This window comes from Euphorbia lathyris, chromosome 7 (genome assembly GCF_963576675.1).
Source record: "Euphorbia lathyris chromosome 7, ddEupLath1.1, whole genome shotgun sequence".
In the NCBI taxonomy this organism is placed as follows: domain Eukaryota; kingdom Viridiplantae; phylum Streptophyta; class Magnoliopsida; order Malpighiales; family Euphorbiaceae; genus Euphorbia; species Euphorbia lathyris.
In genome coordinates this window covers 6,082,977-6,104,673 of record NC_088916.1, presented here as the reverse complement: position 1 = coordinate 6,104,673, position 21,697 = coordinate 6,082,977, and the positions used below count along the sequence as shown (strand labels likewise).

Sequence of the window (21,697 nt, the reverse complement as noted above, 5' to 3'; positions counted from 1 at the left end):
ATTCATTGAAAAGCTGATAAATTGAATTGGAATTCAATGTAAGGATTTTAGAACTACCATATGTGAGTGAGATTGTATTGCTGAAATTTTGTATCTGTTTGTCTCAGCTGCGTGTTCATATTCTGACACCATTCGCGCTGATTCTCGTTTAGGCATAACACTTGGCTTGCAGGAGGTAATTTCCAATGAATTTTGCAATTTCCTGATCATGTATTTGAAGGTAGCACCCATAGGCTTTAATTGATCGTGTTTATACTTCAATTTTAGGATAGCGTCTTTACCATTAGCCCTGTTGCTGCGAATAACTCCCCTTTGCCTCATTATCCCATGAGTAATCCCACCGAATTGGCCCTTCATAGAAAAACTTATCAATTCCCTGCAAGTAAAAAAGGGCTGATATTCCCTCGTTGTTACATTGGATGGAACGACCTTGTAGATCGTTTAGAGCCGAGATATGCGAGTGTTTGGGACCAAGTTGGCATTAGGGATTTTGTTCGTCTGACCCGTCATGAAATTACTGCTTATGTGAACGTACTAGAGGGGGTGCTGAATTATTGGTCGCTGGTATGTAACTCGTTGATCCTTCCGTTGGGTCCCATGTCTATCACTTTACGTGATGTAGTTGCTTTGACGGGGCTGCCTATTATCGGGGAGGAAGTCTCGAGTTGTGTTGAGACAAATGCGTTCCCTGAAGTGAAGGTTATCTTATCCAAAGAGGCCGGGACGTATGTCCAAATGATCAGAGGGAAATTGGACAAGAGAGAGTTGGATGATGAGGATCATGTGCATTTTCTGTGGATGATGCTCAGCAATTATATCTTCGAGCTGTTAAGCCTCAGACCTACTGCAGAAATATTGATCATCGCTAAGGCTCTAGCTTCGGGCCGCCGTTTGGCTCTTGGCACCTTGTTGTTGGCCTCAACATTCCACCGCCTAGCTCTTACTATTGAGGATAGACCATTCATAAAACCTAGAGGTGGTTTGTGGCTATTGCAGTTGTGGTTTTTTGTCTATTTTCCTCATTTGGCCACCGCATCGTCAATGGAGACTTCGGGACATCTTGGCGTGGACCTTTGCTACAGCTCTTCAAGTTTGGCTGTTAGTGTAGTTGTGAGATTTCTTCGTACTTTGGTTCCATCTACTCATAACAAGCTCTTTCTTTTTTGGGAAAAAGATAACTCGTGTCTACCATCATGGGCTCTCTCTTACTTGTCTGCTGCCCCCCCATGAAGGTGCTGAATGGTGGATGATGGTATGTGCGACACGTCGGTTACACCATAGGGTGAACCGAACCAGAATCTCTCGATCATCAAACCCTGGTTTGACCTTGTATGCACCTTGTCTTTGGGCACGTTAGTTAGGCTTTTTCCAATCTATCCCGGGGCAACTCCCCTTTCCTACCTCTTCTCAGCGGTGTGGGGCCAGTGATGAAGATATAGCCGCTGCAGTTCTGGATGCAGGATATGATCAGGGACCACTTCTTCTTGGATCGGATCAACCTTCATTTGATGCTTGGTGGGAGACCATTTTTCAGCATTGCATCCCACCTGTTGGTAAGTTCTTTTGCTTTATTTAGTTATATATTTTTTTATTTTATATTATTACTTTTGTTTTATATATATATATATATATATATATTTTTTGTTTTTTTAGATTCAAGCGGTAGCTCAGGGAAGGACAACAATCTGACTTTCCTAGCCCCGAATGTGCTTGACATTAACGACAAGGGAAAAGGAAAGGCAGTCATGATGGACGAGGGAGAGCGGGTGGCTACTGCTGCAGGGCCTTCCGTGAGACAAATGGAAGAAGAGGACTCCGACAAAGGCCTATACTTTGGTTTTGAGGATGAAACGCTGGATCAACTGGGGGAACATTGGAACTTGACGTCTTCGCTTGGCACCTTGTCCCTTGATGAGGACTCGACTGAGGTGGCTATGACTCCATTGCAACTTCCGGCACGAAACTATCTTCCTTCCGCATCTTCCCTGAACCGACTGGTTCTTGCACCGTTGTCTCAGGTTTGTATGATCTTGCTAATCTGTTATTTATGAACCATGCTTGAGATAAATTGTTTAGATTGATTGATTGAGTTGCTGAAATATGGCAGGAATCAGCTCTTGTGCGTCCTTTGTTGGTCCCCGTTGGTCTTAAAGCTGATAATCCTTTTGCCGGCTTGGATTTTTCATGTTTGAAAGGACCGTCTACTGTTGCAGCTGATTCATCCTTGCCTAGTGATGACTCGAGTGACGCTCGTGCCAATCTTAGTAAGCTTGTCGCTTTTCCTCTTGACTCCTGGACTCCCACCCGTATTGAAAGGGCAATGACTGATTTTGATCTCATGATGGGTGCGTGTGCTCATCCTTTCAAGACTGAGCCGTTGAAATCCGCCAAGTACCATGTGTTGTTTTGCTATCAGTCATACGTTACTGAGAACAACGTGGCAGTGGGTCTTGCAGCTCGGGTTAGATCGAACATGGCGGAGCTTGAGTCCTATAGCAAGAAGTTCAATGCTTTGGTTGACGTTTGGAAATATTTACCGTTCATGCCGAGGAAGACAGCACGCCCCGTGTAGGTCTGGCTACGCCCCGCGTGTTGGAGGAGCGCCCTGCGTACTTGAGCTCCTGAACCTGGAGCGTCTTTATTGATGAGTTTTACGCGGGGCGTTTCTGGAGTTACGCCGCGCGTAGTCGAGCTTCTGAACCTGGAGCGTCTTTATTGATGAGTTTTACGCGGGGTGTTTCTAGAGTTACGCCGCGCGTAGTCGAGCTTCTGAACCTGGAGCGTCTTTATTGATGAGTTTTACGCGGGGCGTTTCTGGAGTTACGCCGCGCGTAGTCGAGCTTCCGGAGTATGATTTCTACGCGTGCCTGTTCTACGCCCTGCGTGTTTGAGGAGCGTCCTGCGTATTTGAGCTTCGAGCTGTCCTCCGGCAGTAGCTTCCTCTACATCTCGCGGGCTGGCTGCTCCGCGTGTTATAAGTTACGCTTCGTGTAGTGTAAGACGTTCTCATCGGTTCCTACGTTAATTACGTCCCACATACTTTGAAAATATTTCTTCAAATATTTGTCGTTGATGTATCTCCTATGTGGTTCTCCGCCCAAACTCTTCAACCAATACGCGTTCCCGGGAAGCACCTTGTGGATTTGAAATGGTCCTTCCCAGTTGGGCGACCACTTCCCAAGCTCACGGTCCTTCGTCCCGATTGGTAGGATTAGCTTCCATACTAGCTCGCCTTCTTTGAAGCTTTTCTTTTTCACTTTCTTGTTGTACACGTCTTCCACTTTCTTCTTTTGGATCATCATGCAATCGAGCGCTTTCTGCCTTTCGTAGTCTAAATCTTCTAATTCCATGGTCATGTCTTGCACATAATTGTCTGGCTCCAAGTCATTTTGACGCATTACTCGCAATGAAGGCACGATGACTTCTAATGGTATTACTGCATCATGACCAAACGTTAGGAAAAACGGGCTCACTCCAGTCGCTCGTGTCTTAGATGTTCGCATGGCCCAAAGTGTTTCTGAGAGAACTTTATGCCACTCCCTAGGATTGTCTTCTAACATCTTCTCCAAGATTTGGATCAGGATCTTGTTGGACGCCTCGGCTTGACCATTCGCTTGTGCATAAAATGGAGTGGAATGAATCAATTTAATCCCGTACTCTTCTGCGAACTCATTCATATCTTAGCCTATGAACATGGTTCCTTGGTCCGTGGTAATGGATTCTGGAATTCCGAATCTATGAATTAAGTTCTCTTTGATGAACTGGATTACTTGTGCTTGGCCGACTTGCTTTATTGGTGCTGCTTCTACCCACTTGGAAAAGTAATCTGTGGCAACTATGATGAAGTAATGGCCTTTTGATGAAGCTGGAAATATTTTCCCAATTAGATCGATAGCCCATCCTCTAAAAGGCCATGGTTTCACAACTGAGTGTAATTCTTCTGAGGTCACCCGTTGGACTTGACCATACAATTGGAACTTCTTGCAACCCTTCGCATATGTGATGCAATCTCGTAGGATCATGGGCCAGAAGTACCCATGACGATTAATAAGCCACCGCATTCTTCTTCCCGATTGGTGAGCTCCGCATATGCCTTCATGGACTTGCTTCATGACCTCTATTGCTTTTGGGAAGCCGAGGCATTTAAGTAGCATTCCGTCGTAGCTCTTACGGTACAAATCACTTGCCATCAACATGTAATTTCGAGATTGAATGCTTAGTGAATATTTTACTTTTTTGGATGGGTCATTGAGGTACTCGATGAACGGTTTCCTCCAATCCTGAGCTAAGTTGATATCGATGTCGAATGATTCGAACTGGACACCTCTATCCGCCACGGAAGGATGACCCTGTCTTCTGATGATGACGACTTTGTATGCTGTCTCTTTAGAGATCTTCATTCTAGAAGCGATTTTGGCTAACTCGTCAGCCTCCCAATTGTCATTTCTTGGAATATGCTCCAAACTGACCTCGTCAAACATTTCCAGAAGTTGGATTGCAAATGCGAAATAAGGTAACAGAGATAAACTTGAGCATTTGTATTCTACTGTTAGGTGCCGGATGACCAATTGTGAATCTCCGAAAATCTTGACTTCTTTTGCTCCTAGGTCGATTAAGATTTCCAAACCAATGATTAGAGCTTCATACTCAGCTTGATTGTTAGTGCATTCGAAGTCCAAGTTTACAGCTAATATCGTCTTAGTCCCGGATGGGGCTGTGATGATTACTCCTGCTCCGTTGGAGCTGTCTGTGCTCGAACCATCGAACTTTAACTGCCAAGGCTCTTTATGTGTCAGATAGATTGGAAGTTCCGCCTCTTCGGGATATTGGAAACTGGTTGGGTGATCGGCTACAAAATCTGCGATTGCTTTCCCCTTTACTGAGGATTGCGGGAGATATGTCAAGGTGAACTCGGCCAATGCTAGTGACCATTTCCCTATTCTTCCCGAGAGGATGGGCTGGTTTAGCATGTACTTGATCAAGTCTGTGCTAGCGATCATGTAAACTCTTGCTTTGAGCAAGTAATGTCTCAACTTCGTGCAAGCGAAATAGAGGGCTAAGCACATTTTCTCAACTGGACTATATCTTGTCTCTGCTGACAACAATGCTCGGCTTAGGTAGTAGATGGCTTGTTCATGGCGGTTTGTATTATCTTGGGCGAGTAGACACCCAATTGACTCGTCGGTTGCTGATATATAGAGCTTGAGTGGAGTGCCCTCCCTTGGTGGCATCAAAACAGGTGGATTACTCAGGTAAGTTTTGATCTCCTCAAACGCCGCTTGATGCTTGTCGTCCCACTTGAAGCTTTCTTCGTCTTTGAGCCTCAATAGATTTGAGAATGCTCTGGACTTTCCAGCCAAGTTGGATATGAATCGTCTCAAATAGTTTACTTGACCCAAGAATCGTTGTAACTCTTTTTTATTCTTCGGAGGTTGTGCTTCTTTGATTGCTTTTTCCTTATTATCGTCGATCTCGATTCCTCTTTGGTGAACTAAGAATCCGAGAAAGTTCCCTGCTCTGACCCCGAAGGCGCACTTCAGAGGGTTGAGCTTTAGGTTATACTTTCGCATTCGTTCGAAGCTTTTCCTCAAATGGTCGACATGCTCCATTTCTCGCTTGGACTTGATAACGATGTCGTCTATGTATACCTCCATAGAGGTGCCGAGTAAATCGTGAAAAATGGCATTCATTGCTCTTTGGTATGTGGCGTCGGCATTCTTTAAACCGAATGGCATGACGACCCATTCGAACGTGCCGATTGACCCTGGGCATCGAAATGCTGTTTTTGCAATGTCTTCTTCGGCAATGGGGATTTGGTTATATCCCGCATAGCAATCACACTGAGATATTAATTCATTTTTAGACACAGCATCTACTAACATGTCGGCTATAGGCATCACATAGATGTCTTTTGGCGTGGCTAAATTTAGATCGCGGAAATCTACGCATACCCGTAGTTTACCGTTCTTTTTCACTACGGGCACGATGTTAGATAGCCATACAGCATACTTTGCTGGTCTGATGAATTTAGCCTTGAAAAGTTTTTCTATCTCCTCCTTCACCTTGCCTTCCACTTCTTTGCTGATTCTCCTTGTTGGTTGTTTGAAGGGTTTGAATTCCGGTTTGATTGGCAATCTATGTTCCACTACGTCCTTGCTCAACCCGGGCATTTCATCATAATTCCAAGCGAAACAGTCTTTGAACTCCTGAAGCAAACTGATAATAGCTTTTTTCAACGTTGGGCGTAGTAAGCTACTGACAAATGTAACCCGAGGTTCCTCTTCCGTTCCTAGATTTACTTCGTCTAAAGGATCGACTGCCATGGAACCTTCATCTTCTAACTTTGGGTTTGCCCTCTTCAAATCTTGTAGTTGGATTTCTTCTCCTTGATGATTCAGTTCTGTTATTCCTTTGGGGGTTTCGACTCCTGAGACCCTCATGTCATTTTCTCGGTATAGTTTCTCCGCTAGTTGTTGTGCATTCAGTTTTGATATAGCGGCTGAAGCTACCGCTTCTTTTCCCGATTTTGTCTTAATCATGGAATTTCTTCAATTATCGGTTCATTACGGAATGGCCTTCGGTGAGGCACGATTGCCGTTGGCTTTAGGATATTCTTAATCTCTTCGCCGCATGATTGCTCTTTGTGATTGGACCCAACTCAGATTGGGCCAACAGATTCCTCGTAGAGTCTGGCTTCGACCACATCGGAGCAAGTTTCGAACGGCTTCTCGTTCGCCAGAACAACCTCCACATCGTCTCCCTTCCAAAAAAGAAGAAGTTGGTGTAATGACGAAGGGATGCATGAGTTGGAATGAATCCAATCTCTCCCCAAAAGCGCTTGATAGCTCGCAGTCGAATTTACCACGAAGAAAGCAGCCATGGCGGTGTGAGAGCCAATAGTGAGCTCCAAAGGTAGGACACCGTAAGTCTTCGCAATTTCTCCCGTGAAGGCTGAAACCGACACCTCTGACGAGATTATATCCTCCTCCGATTTTCCTAAGGCTAGGACCATCTTCATCGGTCTGATGTTGACGGCTGATCCATTATCGATGAGCACTCTGGAGATTGGTTTTCCATCTACGTGAGCCTTGACATATAAAGGTTTAATATGGCGGGTCATCCTCGGAGTGGGCTTGTCAAAGTAAACCCTCTTCATGCCTTCTTCACCCGATGCATTCGGTAATGTGTCTTCTTGCTCCTTGTGCTCGAGGTTGGGGACTTCCTTCTTGGTGTCTTCACCTCTAAAATCCGAAGGTAAGATTAAAGAGGTAGCTGCACACTCTATCCGTATGATGAAATCTCCAACCCGGATCTGGAGGTTTTGCTCTTGGTTTTTTCCTCCTCCTTTCGCGTCATTAGAGTTAACGCTGGATGATTCCTTTCGATCATTTTTCTTTTCTGCCTCTCTTTTCCTTAATCTTCTTTTCGCATTTTTAGAGAGAGGCCTTGGGAACTTCTTGTGGCTATTCAATTGCCATTGATCGATGGGCGACGTGCTCGAAGGCATCACAAAACGTGGTCGTTGTTGTTGCACCTCTCTTTTCTTTGTATTTTGTGATTGCCTTGAACTATCCTCCAACTTAGACGGCATCGCTTTTGGTACCCATATCTGCCGGGTCTTTAAGTCACAACGTTGCTTTCCTTTGCCCCCCCACACTAGCGAAGTGGCATTGATCATGTTGGCTACTGGGAATGGGTCATCGTCGATCAACATGCTTTCCTTCTTTTCCGAAAATTGGAGTATCCCGCGGTTAATCCTATCCTGCATGACATTTCTAAAACCAAAACAAGATTGAGTATTATGGCTCCAGTTGTCGTGATACTTACAGTAATCTCGTCCGCGTATTTCCTCTTTAGATGTGATCACATGCCTAGGTGGTAACGTGATGAACTGCTCTTTTAGCAAATAATCGAAAATCTCTTCCGTCTTTGAGACATCAAAAGTATATTGGGTGGTTGGAACTCTTTTGACTACCTCAGGTGTTTTGGGATTTTTTAACAATACGGGACATGTTCGAGATCCGATGTTTGTTAGGTCGGCGATGGCTACCTCATGTGTTTGTACATCCCATTGATAGCTTCCCATCGAGTTCTTCTTGCGTCGATGATCTTCTCTCATCAGTTCCTCATACTCCGAGACCTTGGCCACCAACTCATAATAGTCGTGAAAATCGATTCCCTAAAATTTCTTCGGGTTTTCGAACTCTAGTCCATGCTGGGCAATCTTTACGAATTCGACCTCGGGGATGTTGATTCGGCATCGATGTTGCATCTTTTTGAATCGGTTGATAAAATTTTCAACTGGTTCCCCATGCCGTTGTGTCATTCGGGACAGTTCCGCCACACAAACCTCGGGCTCCGTTCGATAGAATTGGTTATGGAAAAGCCTTTCCATTTGCTCCCATACATGAATGGATCCTGATGGCAAAGTGGCATACCAAGAGAACGCTGGTCCCGTTAGTGATCCTGGGAATAGTCGCAAGCGCAACATATCGAAGTTCGTGTCCATGCTCAAACCACTGCACTGAAAGGTGAAGCGTGCCACATGCTCTACGGTGGATTGCCCTTCTTCTCCTGAAAATAAAGTGAAATCAGGGACTCTAAAATTGTGAGGTAAGGGATATAGTTGGTCGTACTGCCGTGGATACGGTTTTTGGAATTTGGGTCGGTACACCTCCCTCACGGCTGGCCCATAAATCTCTTGGACGATGTTCTTTATACGTTGGGCCTCTCCTACGTTGTTGGTGGGTTCCACGCGTGTGTGCGTCGTCCGTTGTGCGTGAAAGCTGCTTCCTCTCCCATTGCCCCTCGAGTTACGAGTACAGCTCTCCTCATAATGTTCGGCATGGTTACTAGGCCCAGTATGAGACCTAAACTGTTGTTGAGGTGGTGGGACTTGAACGGGTTCTGGGCTGATCCTATCGCCGCACTCATTGAGCCTGAGGTTTTCTTCCCGGATTGGTGGAGGGGTATACCTTTCACTGGCACCTGAGATCGGCGTTCCTTTTCCATTGCTTGCCGGTCCTTGGGATCTTGACTTTTATGACAAAAGCTCGGCACATTTTTCTGGGATTTTGCCGATTTCTCCGGTTAAATCGACAATCCTCTCCTCGAGGGCCGGAACCTTGTTGGAATCGTTTATCGCCTCGCTGTTAGCTTTGAACATGGCCTCGTTGCTAGCTTGCATTGCGCTGTATATAGCCTCATGATTCTCTCTCATGGATTGTGAAAACCCATGTAGAAATTGGTTGATTTGCTTCTCCATATTTGCTATAAATGGTGCCAAGTCGAATATGGGCGGGCCTTGAGGTGGTTGTTGGTTTGTATCGCGACTATGGCTCACATTCTCGGCCACCAAGCCTTCGTGCATTCCGGACTCATTGTTATGGTCTTGGTTTTGATTTTGACTCTCTTCGGAGTCCGATGGAATTGGATCTTTCCCGGTATTCTTCCTAGGAGGCATCCTTCGTGAGTACTTATAGGTGAAAATGATGAAATTAAGTTAGTAATCTCGTGTTGAAAAAAGAAAGAACAAAGAAATAAATAAATACTTATTAATGGAATAAAATCAAAGCATGAAAAACAAGCGGTTTAAAAACTGAACGAAAAATATATACGTGTTATGAAAATAAACGAGTTTTAAAATATTTGGCTAAGCTTAAAAATATGTCCCACCGAGCGTGCAAAAAATTGTTAGCGTCAGCTAATAAATTTTGGTAAGTGAATTCGGCAAAAAATTAAGTGAAAAACAGAGTGTTGTGAAAAATTTGGACGTGTTAAGAAAAAAGTATTGGAATTTTTGGCAAAAGCCTAAAACATAAGGCCCCACTGGGCGTGCCAAAAATTGTTAGCGTTAGCTAATAAATTTTGGTATGGTAAAGTGGGGCGAGAAAAGTGCAATACGAGGTCCAAAAAATAATAAATTGTGTAAAAAAGAAAGTTTTATGTTCTATATGCAATTTTTGGTAGCCTAAAAAAAACAAAAATGTCCCACCGAGCGTGCCAAAAATTGTTAGCGTTAGCTAATAAATTTTGGTAAGGTAAAGTGGGATAATGAATGTGGAAAAAATTAAGAACGTAAAAAACGAGTATAGACACAATTTTTGGTAACTAAAAAAAAACAAAGGTCCCACTGGGCGTGACAAAAATTGTTAGCGATATTTTCGAAATATGCTAATTTCAACCTTGTCACGAGTGGTTAGGGTGCGGGCGTGCCAGAGAAATTATTTCTCAATTATAAAAACGGTTACGTTTGTGAAATTGTGCGCCGAAAACATGAATTCTAATCGAAGCGATTGGCGAGGGACGCAAGGATTGAAAAAGTCCCTCTTGGGTCTCTCGCGCCGTTATAGAAACTTTGCGAGATAAATTATTTTTATTTAAGCTAATGTGGATAAATTAAAGACGGAAAAATAAAGGAAATTAAAGTGCGAAATTGACACGAGATTTTCAAAAAATCGGTATTTATTGATGAATCAATGTTTGAATACACATGTCCAACAAGCATAAAAATGAAATGAATTACAATTGAGAAATCTCTATATTAAACATATAGGTAATCAATTGAATTAGAATAAACAAATCAATACAAAGAATTGAAATGCGATAAAACAAATTGAAATTCAACAACAAACTCGGAGCCACAATAGCTATCTCGGATTGATGTTGAATTTTGGTGTTGGTGCGAGGTTCTTGGAGAGCTGCAGCCAGTCGGGCCCGCACGGTATGTGCTCTTTGCAATGATTAAACGTATGGTAGGCAAATAGGACAAATTTAACTTTCAACTTCGGGAGGCTCGTTTGGGCACTTAAGAACACAGAATTGGGCGAGTAAATAGGCTAAATTTAACTTCAGGAGGTCTGGAACAAACTTCTATAAGGGATCGAAGGCTAAAACGGATGCTAAGTAGACGGAATTGGGAGTTGAAAATAACTGGACGAATCTGGAAAATTCTGGAAACAGAGTATCTAAAAGAATTTGGACTGGAAAGATAGGCATGTAAATAGAGTTTGTGAACACGGAATTGGGAAAATAAATATACTAGATCGAACTTCAGGACGTCAGAAACAACTTTGTTGAAGGGATTGAAAGCAGAAAATGAATTTAAATGGACGAAATCGGGCTTTGAATATAAATGGACGAATCTCGAAAATTAATTTGGAAACAGAGTTATAGCTAAGAATTGAGCAAATTAAGAGCTTGGGAATGTTAAATTGAATTGAAAAACTTGAAAAGAGGCTTGAATTAAAGCTAAAGCACACTAAAAGAGCTAGAAAGAGAGCTAGCAAATGGAAAGAAGAACTAAGAACTTGAAGAACTAAGAACTTAAAACTAGAAACTAGAGAGCATTGGAAGGGACCTTTAGAGAGGGGTTTTGTGTGTTGAATGAGTGATTTTTTATGAAGGGGAGGGGGTCTATTTATAGTTTTTTGGAGTGGCATTTTGGTAATTGTTCAGTGGCATTTTGGTAATTGTTCATCAACTACCCCTTGAAATTCTCTCCCACTAACTTGCCACCTCATCAACTACCTCAAATTCCTTTAACTGCCATTAACTGCTTGCCGAGAGAAAGAGCACGTCCCGCGTATGTCTGGCTACGCCCTGCGTAGTGTGGCTCTTGAACTTGGTGCGTCTTGTCGATGACGTTTACGCGTGGCCTATAGGAAGATACGTCCCGCGTAAACGAGTCCCTAAAGCGGAACGTCTTCGGATGCGCGGTATACGCTCCGTGTATGGAAATGTATGCCCCGCGTGTTCGTGCTCCTGATCCTGAAACGCCTTGTTGGTGCGTTTTACGCGTGGCTTGTAGGAAGGCACGCCCTGCGTAGTGGAGTCTCTGAAGCGGACCGTCTTCGGATGGCTGGTATACGCTTCGCGTATAGGAAGGCACGCCCCGCGTGTTTGAGGTGAGTTTACGAATGTATTTTCATTTTTATCATTTATTATTTTCTAGACAAAATATAAACTATATCCTAAAATTAAACCCAAGTTTTCTATATACATAAAATAAAATTTATTTTATTTTGGACCAACACTAGTTAAAATAATATTGATACATGTCAATGTTGGATATTTAATTATTTTTAGTTTGCATATATTATATGAGCAATGAAATTTAGTAGTCATGAAATCATTTATGAAAAACGAATATAAGATTTTAATGGGCAAGAATACTAATTAATTGTATTATAATAAATAAGAATGTGGAACTAAATAAAAAGATAACATATAAAGTTAATAGGGAAAGAATATAATATGATTAATTTAATTATGACGTTTAGTTTAAATTATATATATTTTGTAAAACGTTAAGCTTAAATTCGTATTATTTTGTAAACATTAAGCCTATATTGGTGCTATTTTATACGTGAGGCCTAAAATGGTGCTATATTGTAAACGTTAAGCCTAAATTGATATTATGTTGTAAACGTTAAGCCTACATTGGTGCTATTTTGAACGTTGGGCCTAAATTGGTACTTTTCCAAAAAACTTAGGCCTATTTTGGTACCTTATCCCTTTATTTTATAAGTTGAAGAATGTCATCAGAATTCTGATTAAAAATAATTTTCTTTAACAAAGTCTCCTTAAAAGCCAAGTCTATGCAATTAAATACAAAAACTCTAGATAATTACTATAATGCACCTATACTGAAATGATTAGGGAATCAAATGTCGGAGGGTTCGGTTTCAAAAGGCGAGACATCGAGATGACAAACCGTACATGACGTATCAACCAGCCGTACATGTGTGACCCCAAATAGGGTATTTCTGCTTCTTAAAATTTAATTCACACACGTGCAGATTATATGACATGCTTTACTATGCAGTGTTTTGCTTTTCTCCAACAGTCTGTTATAATCATACCACAGTTTATGAACCCTAAATGTTAAGTTGTGTGCATGTATTTTCCAATCTTATATACAAATCTCCATTGGAGGCTAGGATTTTCACCCATTTGGGTTTTTTTTTCACCCATTTAGGTTTTTTTTTTTCTTTCAAGTTTAACTTGAGAAATTGCATCTCCTCAGATTAAAACCTTCAATTTCATCGATTTTATACTATCTCTTCATATTCCCCTTCAATTTCATTTGTGCAGGTTAGTGTAACAGAAAAATAAAATTTATCTTAGTATATAGTTCTTATTAAGAGGCCGAGCCTTGGCGCAACGGTAAACGTTGTTGTCGTGTAACCAAGAGGTCACGGGTTCGAGTCTTAGGAGCGGCCTCTTGTGAAATAAATTGATAGGGAAAGGCTTGCTCCCAGTACACCATTGTGGTAGGACCCCTCCCCGGACCCTCACTCAGCGGGGACGCGTAGTGCACCGGGCCGCCCCGCAACAGTAAAAGTTATTGTCATGTGACCAAGATGTGGAGGTTTCAAGCAGCAACATTATTCAGACAATGACTTCATCCAATGTTGTGCCATTAGCTACAGATGACCCTAACAATGACCCCAAGAAGCTCAGAAGGTTAAATATCAGACTCAGAAATATCCGTCTCAGATTGTGAATATAATGAAATTACCGACAGAATATATGTATTTTGCGACACAATTTCCGTTGGTAAATTTCTTTTCCGAGAATCAAGGACCCTCCTTCACCCTTTTTCCCTCTTCTGTCCGTGTTGGTACGCCTGCAGGACCAAAAGTTATACCAAAAGGAGGGACTATTTAAACAACTCTAGTAGAGATTTTGTCTTGGCTCCGCCCCGTGTTCACTATAATCTACTAGATTCACTACGTCTAAATTAATGTTTTGGTGTTATTTAAGTATTGTGACTTATATATGTTTTTTTCCTTTGGATTCTAGCAAGCTGACAACAGGCCCGTCTTAAACATTTGCGGGGCCCTGTGCAAATACAATCAAGTCTTAATACAAGTTTAAGCTAATACAAGTTTTTTTACTTAAAAAGTGCTATCCTTCTAACACTTTTTGAAGCAAAATCATCAACTAAGTTTTCATATTCTATTTTCTCCAAAAGATCATTCTCCATCGCTATCAATGCCAATCCATTAAGTCTTTCTTGTAACATCGTAGATCGCAAATAGGACTTCAATAACTTCAATTTTGAAAAGCTTCTTTCTGCGGATGCAACAGTCACAGGAATAGTCAACAAAATTCTATATGCAATAATTGTATTAGGAAAACAATCTAAACCTTTCAAAAACATCAAAATATCAATAGGTCCTATTATATCCCGAGGCAAAAGTTCTCTAAGTAACTTTAATTCCACAAATAATTCATTTCCATCAATATCAGACTGCTCATTAAATTTAAGTGCATTTTCCAATTGGATACAAGAAGACTTCAAACTCACATCATTTGATGATTTCAACTTGTGAGAAGTAAATAAAAAACCAAATATAGTTTCATATTCTACATATTGCTCAAACCTCCTATTAAGAGAACTGATGGCTTGATCAACAATGTAAAGAAAGTATTTCACTCTAAATGATTCCTCTGCAGATAGTGGAGTAACTAATGAAGTAGATGGATTCTCATCAAAATATTTTTTTCTTTGAATTTCACGCCTTTGAGGAAATATAGGTTCAATGTTCATTTCAATGGCAATTTCTTTGGCTCTATCCAAGGCATCATAAAAACCAGTTTCTCTATACCCCTTAAAAAAAGAAATCAACCCTTTTATTTTTTCAATAGCCACATCAATAAGCATATCCTTTGATTGTAAAAGCTTGCTAACCAAATTAATTGCACATAATATTTCATACCAAATGATTATTGCAACTAAAAACTCAAAATCACCAAGCTCGTTAGTTGCTAAAGATTTTGCTTCACTTTTTACTTTAGAATCATTATCATTATCTGCTACTTGAAGTAAAGCTTCTCGTATTTCTGACATTTGAAATCTTATAGCTTTAACACTATCAACACGACTCTCCCAACGAGTAGATGACAATGACTTAAGAGTTAATCCTTTTACATTATCTTTTAAAATTTTCCATCTCTTAGTAGAACATGCAAAAATTGTATATATGCGTTGTATAACTCCAAAAAAATCTCTAGCTTTAGCGCACGTGTTAGCCATATCACATAATGTCAAGTTTAGACTATGGCAACCGCAAGGAGTATAAAAAGCTCTAGAGTTTATGTCCAAAAGTTTCTTTTGTACTCCTTGATGTTTTCCTTTCATATTTGATCCATTATCATAACCTTGTCCTCGCACATCAAATATATCAAGATCAAGATTTTTCAATTCATTTTGTAAAACATTAAAAATCCATTCACCTGTTGTATCATTCACATTCAAAAATCCTAAAAAAAGATTCCTCAATAGTAATAGGATTTGAAGAGACATTCACATATCTTAACATCAAACACATTTGCTCTTGATGACTAACATCAGGAGTACAATCAAGTATAACTGAGAAATATTTCGCTTGTTTTATTTTTTTAATGATTTCAGTTTTAATTGCAGAACCAAGTAAAAGTATTAACTCATTTTGGATGGTATGACCTAGATAATGATGGTGAATATCATTATTAGTAATACGTCTAACATGTTCTTGGACAGTTGGATCAAACTCTGCCAACATTTCAATTAAGCCCAAAAAATTACCATTACTATTTTGGTACAATATCTCATTAGAACCACGAAACGCCAAATTATGCTTAGCAAGAAATTTCACAATTGAAATAATTCTTTGCAAGACTTTCTTCCAATGAACCTTTTCTTTCTCCATTTGTTTTTGACTCGTTTTATCAATAGTTTGATTCTTTTGAAACCTTAAACGCAAATCATACCAAGTTGTCATATTTTTAACATGATCCATGCTTGTCTCATGTTCTCTAAGCCTTATGCTAATATGCCCCCAATCCGCAAAACCTTCATTTGTTAATTGACCTCTACCAATCCCTTTTTTAAATATTTTACAACAAAAACAAAATATTTTATCAAGCTCTTTCGAATAAACAAGCCAATCTCGATCATACTTCTCTCCATTTGATAAGGTTCTAGTGTATAAGTTAGCAGTAAATCGCCTAGAAAATTTATCTTTAGGACCTTTAACAATGGATAAATCTCTTTTGGGGCCCTTTTCTACTAATAAATCAATCATTTTAGAATCAAGGCCATCCCAAGTTCTTGGATCATATATATTAAGCAAATGAATAGTTTCAGACGAGTCGGTTTGTCTAACATTGTCATTCTCAACATAATCATTTTCAATAGATGCGGTATATTCACAAGCTTGAAAATGAAGTGAAAGCTCTCCAAATAGGTAACATAAATTCAAAATTATATATTATATATTAGAAGTTAATCCAAAATTTGGACTAGATTTAATAGATGTTTATTTTTTTTTTTTTTTTTTTGTGACAAGAGCAGGTTCAAAGTTGATGACGTATGGGGCGAATACGTCTGGACAGGAGCACACTTGGAACTTTGATCCTATAACTGGACGGCGGCTAGAACCACGGCGGGAACAACTTTCAACACCAATTGGCGGGTGGATGCCACCTAGAGTTCACCAGCAGCGGATGGAAGAGGATCGGCGAATACCCCATATTGAACTGGAAGATCAACTGAGGAGTATGATGGAGCGAATGGGGTACACACCAAGGGCGAGAGCAGAGGTGCAGAGCGATTCGCCCTTCGCTCCATCGTTGCGGGAATTTATTCCAGATCACAGGATAAAAGCGCCGGCGATACCTAAATACTATGGGGACCCAAATTCTGATCCTGAAGCACATGTCAGGAACTATAGAGAATTAATGGATGTTGCAGGAGCGAGTGAAAGCATAATTTGCAGATTATTCTCGACCACTTTGGGCGGAGCGGCATCTGATTTGTTTCGGTCTTTACCTACTGAATCCATTCACAACTGGAATCAATACAGTCGTGATTTCTGTGCAAAGTTCGTGGGATGTAAAGCAGCGGATGTGACGGATAGGCAGCTGAAGGAGATCAAACAGAGAAATTATAATTCCCTAAGGGAATTTGTTGTCGCATTTAATGATATTCTGGTGCGGTTACAGAACCCGGATATAGTGAGCATTCGCAATATCATGGCGGATGGAACCACGGATTGGAGCATGCGGGAGGAAATCATCCGGAACAAGCCACGCACCGTGGCTGAACTCATGAATATAGCAAAAGAATTCATGGAGGTGGACGACGTTAACAGGGAGCATAGAGCTCAAACAAGGCGAGAAAGGGAGGCGGCTAGATACACTTCAGATGGTCGACGGCATCAAAACCAAACACATTACAAGGATAATTTTGTTCGAAAGGGCAATCGTTCCTTTCAAGGGGGGGGGGATACCAAACACCATTGAACACGACTCGTCATGAGGTGCTACTTTGGATCGAGAAAAGCCCCCTGAAAAAGGATGTGCAGTTTCCTGAGGCCAAGGGACGAACCAATTTGGGGAGATATCCTAACAAATATTGCAGGTTCCACAGATTGAATGGCCATGACACAAACGATTGCTATGAATTGAAGAAGGAGATTGAAAAGCTGATCGAGAGAGGCAAACTGAGTCAATTCGTAAGAAAAGAGGCGAGGGACGAGAAAACAACGCTCCCGCATGAAGTGGATGCAAGGCCAGAAAAGAAGCAGAAAAAAGGGGTGATAAACGTGATAGCAGGCGGGATCTATGAGCCTCCAACAAAAAGGGCTCGCCGTGAACAGCGAAAAAGCAACACACATAGGGGGGATGCCCTCAATTACTCATTTGCGTGAATCACGGAGCCACATGCGGATGCTTTGGTGATTACAATGGCCGTAGAAGGATGGGACGTTAAGCGGGTCCTTATTGATACAGGCAGTTCTTGTAATGTTATTACTCGGACTGCATTTAACAAGCTGGGAATTAATGACGAACGAGTGGAACATACGTTCATGGATGTAACTGGTTTTGGAGGTCAATCATCTCAAACAAGTGGACAGGTGGTGCTGGAGGCAGAAATGGGTGATAAGAATCTAAAATGGCGAGGTGATCTAGAATTCGCAATTATTGATCTCCCATTGGCCTACAACATAATTCTGGGGCGTTCGTTCCTATCGGAAACGGAATCACTCATCTCAATGAAGCATTTGACGTTACATTTGCCAACACACCAAGGGCGAGTCATAGTGGAAGGTGGTCAACTTGTATCTCAATAAGCCTATACATTGTCACTTGAACCAAGACCAGATGAAGAGGATAAAGTTGATGAGAAGTTGCCGGCGGAAGCGTTGGGAGAAACGGAACTATTCGCCATCTCAAATGACAAGAACGTACGAATAGCGGCAGGACTCCCAGAAGAAACGAAGAAAGCCATTACCGAGGTGTTGATCCAATGCGAGTCGGCATTCGCAGCTCCAAATGAAGTGCTGAAAGGAATAAGTCCAGATATAGCAACCCATCGTTTGAATGTGGACAAAGGTGCAACCCCAGTGCGACAAAAAAAGAGAGGACACGCTCCAGAGAGGCAGAAGGCGATTGAAAAAGCTGTGGCGGATTTGCTAAAATCAGATGCAATTCGAGAAGTCACCTATCCGGAGTGGCTAGCCAATGTGGTGCTAGTCAAAAAGCCAAATGGAACGTACCGAATGTGCGTCGACTTCAAAGATCTGAATAAAGCTTGTCCGAAGGATATGTATCCGCTACCTAACATTGATATATTGGTAGATGGGACGGCAGGATTTGAAGCTTTATCGTTCACCGACGTCAAATCTAGTTACCATCAGATACCCATGGAGAAGGCGGATGAAATCAAGACATCATTTATAACTCATCAGGCAACTTATTGCTTCAAGGTGATGCCCTTTGGACTGAAAAACGCGGGAGCAACATATCAGCGGATGATGAACAAGATATTTTCAGACAAGTCAGGCGAGAACTTCTCGATCTACGTAGATGATATGATCATTAAAAGCAAGAAGATGCAAGACCACCCGCAGGATATTAAAGAAATCCTGGAAGTACTGATCAAATATGGCCTCAAATTGAACCCAGAAAAATGCACGTTTGGAGCAAGAGCAGGAAAATTCCTGGGTTTCATTGTTAGCGGCAAGGGAGTTGAGGCGAATCCGGAGAAAGTAAAAGCGGTGATGGAGATGAAAACACCGAGGAACGTAAGAGAAGTACAGAGACTGAATGGGCGGTTGGTGGCATTAGGGCGATTCATATCATGCTCAGCTAGGAGATGTCTACCTTTCTACAATGCCATCAAAAAATCTAAGTCCTTTGAATGGACGCCGGATTGTCAAGAGGCATTTGAGGGTATAAAACGATTACTATGTTATCCGCCCTTAATGAGCAGACCGGAGGATGGAGAAGATTTATTTCTTTATGTATCCGTCACCAGTATGGCGATATGCACTGTGATGGTGCGAGAAGAAGAAGGACAACAATATCCAGTGTACTATGTGAGCAAAGTCTTGAAGGATACAGAACTCCGGTATTCGAAGTTAGACAAAATGGCCCTCGCGGTGATAACCACGGCGGCTAGATTAAAGCCATACTTTCAGGCGCATACTATCATTGTGAGAACTGGTATTCCAATGCGAAAGGTACTGCAGAAACCTGACGCATCCGGCCGATTGATGGAATGGTCAATTCGCTTAGGAGAATTCGATATTCGCTATAAAGGAAGACCAGCACTAAAGAGTCAAGTACTCGCCGATTTCGTGAATAAGTTCACGTGGGATGACGACGAATGTCCAAAGGCACAAAAAGAAGAGTGGAGCATGTTCACAGATGGGGCATTATCCACAGAGGGAGCTGGACTGGGAGTCGTCATCAAAGGCCCGGAGGTTATTCGCCTGTACTATACGGCAAAGTTAACTTTCGAAACTACCAATAACGCCGCAGAGTATGAGGCAATGATATGCGGATTGAAGTTGCTTAATGAACTTACGCCAGAAAGAGTGGTAATCTACAGCGATTCTAAACTCATGATAAATCAGATCACAAAAAATTATCTGGTGAAACAGGAGGATCTAGTAAAATACCATAAAGAGGTCGGCAGATTGACGCAGGAGTTAACACGCAAGGGAGTCCTTGGGAAATGGTGCATGTTCCGCGGGGCCAAAACACAAAGGCTGACGAATTGGCAAAAGCAGCGGCGAGTAGAGAACCATGGAGTAAAAAAGCATGCGATTTGGAGATAAGATCGGCACCAGCGTTCGAAGTCGATCAGATTATGGTCATCGAAGAACTGGTAGATGATGAAGATTGGCGGATACCCATTCGCCAATATTTGGAACAGGGAGATTTGCCGGTTGATAAAAGCTTAGCCAGAAAGCTAATTGGGCAGTCAGCGAGATACTCAATTCGAGATGGAACTTTGTATCGGAAATCGTATACATGTCCATGGTTGAAATGCATTAGCCGCAATTAAGGAGACTACGTGCTGCGAGAACTACATGAAGGAATTTGTGGCGCACATGAAGCCTCGGCGGCGTTGGCAAGAAAGGTTAAGTTGATGGGATATTACTGGCCCAAGGTGGTGGATGATTCCCAGAAGATGGTTGCGGAATGTCGCAACTGTCAAATCCATGCGAATGAAAAGCATGTTCCCGGAGCCGAACAAATCACTATAATGACGGCATGGCCATTCGCAACATGGGGAATCGATATAGTGGGCCCATTCCCAGAAACGACAAAGAAAAGGAAGTACTTGATAGTCGCAGTTGACCACTTCAGCAAATGGGTAGAAGCAGAGGCAGTAACCGCTCAAACACCTGAGCGAATGATCGAGTTCTTACGAGAGAACATTATCATGCGATTTGGAATCCCACAAAAGCTTATAACCGACAATGGCACCCAGTTCAACTGTGTCAAATTCAAAACATACTGCGAAAGCATGGGAATCAAGAATCATTTTTCTTCTGTAAATCATCCTCAATCGAATGGTATGACAGAGGTTACCAACAGGGCCATGATTCAGGGAATCAAGAAGCGGCTAGGTGATAAAAAAACAGGTTGGGCGGATGAGATACCCCATATGCTATGGGCATACAAAACTTCTGTAAAAGCAGCAACGGGCGAAACACCTTTCTCGCTGGTTTATGGAGCCGAAGCGGTCCTGCCTGTTGAAATCAAGTCGCCTACAGATCGGATAATTTATTATTGCGACACACAAAATCCTATCAATATTAGGGATGCATTGGATTCTGTTGAAGAACGAAGGGAAAAAGCTTACATGCAAATGGCAGTGTACCGCAATAGAATCAAGAAATATCATGACAGAAGGGTGCGAAAAGTGATAATCAACGAGAACGACTTGGTCTTGAAAAAAGCGGATAAAATACAATCGAGAGAAGGCAAAGGCAAATTAGGCGTCAACTGGATCGGACCATACAAAGTATCCAAGAAGCTAGGACCATCAACTTTTGAAATAGAAGAAATGAGCGGCAAAAAGCTCTCGTGCACCTGGAATCTAGAGAATCTACGCCTATATAAACAGGCCGAGTAGTTCAAGGAAATGACGAGTACTCTTTTTCCTTTTATGAGTTTTTCCCAATGGGTTTTCTGATAAAAGGTTTTAATGAGGCTTTGATCCCACGCAGTTTATGTACCCATGTAATAAGAAGCCTTTTTTCTTTATCAATAAAGGTATTCAATTATTACATTTATTCAATATACTACGTCCGAATGCGGATCCTTTTCAACATGATCACAAAAACACATAAATGTGTTGCCTATTAAAGAAAGGCGGATGCATGATTACGCATCACTCGCAAAACCTTAT

The 21,697-nt window shown here is 41.7% G+C and overlaps 1 pseudogene; it reads right to left on the bottom strand.

Moving 5' to 3' along the window:
- Positions 1 to 13,897: 13,897 nt before the first annotated feature.
- LOC136235982 (uncharacterized) lies at positions 13,898 to 16,618 on the bottom strand (annotated as a pseudogene).
- Positions 16,619 to 21,697: the final 5,079 nt, after the last annotated feature.